Source organism: Buteo buteo, chromosome 7 (assembly GCF_964188355.1).
Source record: "Buteo buteo chromosome 7, bButBut1.hap1.1, whole genome shotgun sequence".
Taxonomy (NCBI): Eukaryota; Metazoa; Chordata; class Aves; order Accipitriformes; family Accipitridae; genus Buteo; species Buteo buteo.
In genome coordinates, this window is record NC_134177.1 from 31,218,863 (window position 1) to 31,222,733 (window position 3,871).

Genomic DNA, 3,871 nt, shown 5'->3' on the forward strand with positions numbered 1-3,871 from the left:
GAGGAAATCTTTTGTGGCTTATCTTGCCTGCTCATCAGGAACTTTGATCAACACCTTTTCCATTCTTTCCCTCCCAGAGTAGCTATGTTCTTAAAGGAACATGGAATATAATTCCTCTTTCCTTTAGGCTACCTGTATTTTCTCCAGTTAATTTCCCCTTAGTGGAATTTCTTAATATTTACTGGTTCTTGCAACTTTTGCCCTTTACTGTTTTTGTAGTATCTGTTGTCTTTATCTTGCCTTGCACGTTGCTTAAGTACTGCAAAATAGCTGAGGAATGAATGGCTGACTTCTGATTGTGGTCACAGCTTTTACAAAAGAAGGGAGAGTAGTTGGAACTGGAAATTAAATTGAATGGGACGAGAACCCACAAACAAGTGAGATTCATCTGTATGGCAGGTGTTATTGCAGCTGCTATGTGAGCTGGTATCAACCTGTTTTGAATCTAGGCAGTCTCGGACGCTGTCCAGTCACGTTGAACTGCTGCACTAAAATACGTCTGTGACCTGTTTTGAGGAATATATTCAGTCCTTCCTCAAGGAAAGTAAGTTGTTAATGAGTGAACAGAACCTGTTTCCTATGGACTTGCCTTTCTTCCAGGGGCACTCTGCAGTTCTGTGACTGAGCCTTTACAACCTAGGGATGGAGACATCCCTTGTCCATGTCTGTAAGTTTCCTGTTCCTTTCCATCAGCTTCACCTTGTCTTAGAGCAGCTTAATGCTGTCAAGAAACAGGAATTCAAAAGCAACATATGCATGCAAAACCCAACCGTTGGGTCAGGCAGATGAGTTCAGCAAAGGTGATGCCTGTCTGCAGACTGCAGCCTCTTCATCATGCCATAAAATGGGACTGCAGTTGGTCAAGCAATTCTGCATTCCAGAGTTCAAAGACACTTGAATCAACAAGTCCTTTTATTTTGGCTTTCTTCTGGAGTTCTTTGAACAAGGATAAAACCTTCAAATCTATTGTGGATTCTCATTGTGCTGTCTTTGTAATGAGGTGTAGAACTGCCCACAACTGGGGATAAACTATGGTTGTGCATTTTGCACATAGTTGGCACTGGCCTCGGTTCCTGTTCAGAGCTGTCCACAGGTAAGCATTTTTGGAGCATCCACCTTAATTATCCAGATCTCAGGTAAGGACTTGTTGGTCATGGGGCATTTTGACAAAAAATGAACAGCAAAATAGAACAAACTTTTCCTCTTCCTGGATGAAGCCATAGATCCACTGAGAGTGTGGTGTGCCAGAAATCTTGGGGATTCCTCGTGGCCTTCAGCGGTGACAGCAATACCATTTTTTAAGTGATACCTTACAAACCATATTCTATTTCCTGAAGATCTGTTAAGGAAGTTACTGAGTGTTGCATCATGCACTAAGTGTTTTCAGAAGTTCAGAAGACATTTTGGCTCATTAGTGATGTTTGCTTCCGTATCACTTTCCTTTAGAGACACTTGGCAGTTCATGTTGGCAGAAGTGAAGAGTGAAACTGAAGATGATCCATTTGTTCAATTAGCAGCTACAATCCTGCAGTTTTTATCAATTTCTAATACATGTAATAAGCAGCTTCATTCATGGAGTAGGCTGTAAAAATTTGATCTAAAGTGATCTAAAGAGTAAAATTTGCAACAGGGGAACTGCTGAATTACTTCTCTGTGCTGGTGTACGTGCTCTTTCCCACCTTCTCTCTTTGCAGATACACAGTGCCACAGACTCATGTGTCTGCTGTTTCTGGAGTTGCTGTGCATGGTCAACAGGGGAGGAGGACAGAGGCTGAGCAAGGCAGTATGGTGAGTTGAACGGTTTCCTGCTCTCACTGCATTGCTCACTTTTAAGCCTCTGCCTTTCTCACAGCCAGCATGGAAATACCAGAGCATCTGACTGCATACTAACCATATTCATTCCGTGGGTGAGGAAGCTAGCTGGTGAGTAGATGGAAGTGCAGAGATAGGCTTGCCAGAGATAAAATCTTGTTCTACACATTCTTAATTTACCTTCACTGAGAAACAAGATGTTTGCAAAACTGAGTGATCTGAATTCATAGTGCTAAGTAATTGCACCTCTTGTTGGTGTAGGGATTACAAAAACTGTTCAGTCCTAAGGCCTGCCAAGGGAGAACTCTGACTGAAATGGGAGAGCTGGTAGTCGTGAGATAACTGAGAAGTCTGTTCCAGAGACATTCTCCTGGTGTTAGGGTCTTGGCTGTGCTGAAGAATGTGCATTTTTTATGAGGGAGGAGAAGACGACTTGTTTATCCTGGAGGGAGATGTCATAGCAAGTACAGACTTTGGAGGTGCTTTTTATCTGGGGCTGCAGGGTTTCTCAGGCATTCTTCTCTGCCTTTGCAGTGTCAAACAGCCCTTGGAATAATCACCTGGCCCTGGAAGCTTTATAATTAATGAAGCTAGAAGAGGTTTTTTTTGTGTCTTTGAACTCATGCCTTCGATAGCACTAAAGAATTTCTTACACATTTGCAGCGCTGAGCCAGATGTTTGTTTTCGGTTTGAAACAAAAATGTGGAAATTTATTTGCAGTACTTCTGTTTGTACCAGCCTAGCATCTCGGAAGGGGGAAGTTGTTGCAGGCTCTGTCTGTGTGCTACACGTGTTCTTCGGTGGCTGTGACAGTGCTTTGGGTCATGCTTTACTTTGAGGAGTTAAATGAGTCTGTCTGGGCCTGTATACATGTGTATAATTGCAGGTGCCTGGGTTTTTTGGTACTGTGTAGGGGGAGGAGGGAATACTCCCTGAGACCTTGCTAGGTGGGGGGCAATAGTGTATAAACTGTCCTCTCCCTTGGGATTCCCCCCCCCCCCCCGCCATCTTGAGATGGAAATAAAGCATGTGGGTTTAGAGAGAAACCTTGTGAAATGGAGTCTCTGAGATGAGAAGCAGTGACCACATTCATACTGGTGTTGCCCTGTGGAGAGGCTTTACCATGGCCGCCCACTACTTGTGCCTGTTTGTATACGTGTAAGTGAAGGTTGCATGAAGGGTGTATGTAGTTTGGTATCCTTGACCCCTTATGTGAAAAAAGTAGTTTTCTTTAGATCCTGAGCTCTCTGGGATGCCCCCTTATCCTCCAATTGTAAGAAGTGACATATTTGACCGGATCTGCTTGACCTGTAAAATGAAAGCTACTGAAATGTGACCTTGATCTGAAAAATGGGATCTAATTAAAAAAGAATTCTTCTGCTAGGCACCAAAGTAAACCAGAGCTGTCTGTGCTTACAGACAAGGCTTGCTTTTACCTTCAAGGTCCTAGGCAATCAAAAAATCTCCCGAGTCTTTCTTGCATCTGCATCTGTACTGTTCAGTATGTGTTGCTGTCCAGGGAGCAGATGCCTGCTGGGCTACAAGGCTTGTTAGTGTTCCTGCAGGGAGGAGCTGCTGCTGCCAATGTTTGAAAGCAAAGACACTTACCTGTTTTGGGGAGGACTTAAAACCTACTTTTATGTGATGTATGGAGCCTTCTTGTCTCTGAGTACAAAAAGACCCCAAAGCATTGCTGTGCTCCTGACATCCTAGAGTAAACTTCATTAGCTTATGTGTTGTGTTTATACTTGCAACTTGTGTCTGCAGTAGCCTGGATCCTCACTGAGACTTCTGCTACTTCAATACATCTCCAGGTACCCTGCACACTCACTCAACTTGCTAAAAATGAGGACTCAAACCCGGTTGCTGGGGTAGAGGGAGTAATGTAGGAGGGATCAGAGGCAGGGAGCCTGCTGCAGATGGGCAGCCCTTCGCTATCGGGTGTAACTTCTGCCACCTAGTCGCTGAGGAGGAGGAGAATGTAGGAATAACCCACGTATTTTGTGTGGAAAATACAGCAGCTTTGTGAACAGGAATCCATATTGCTTGGTCAATGAAA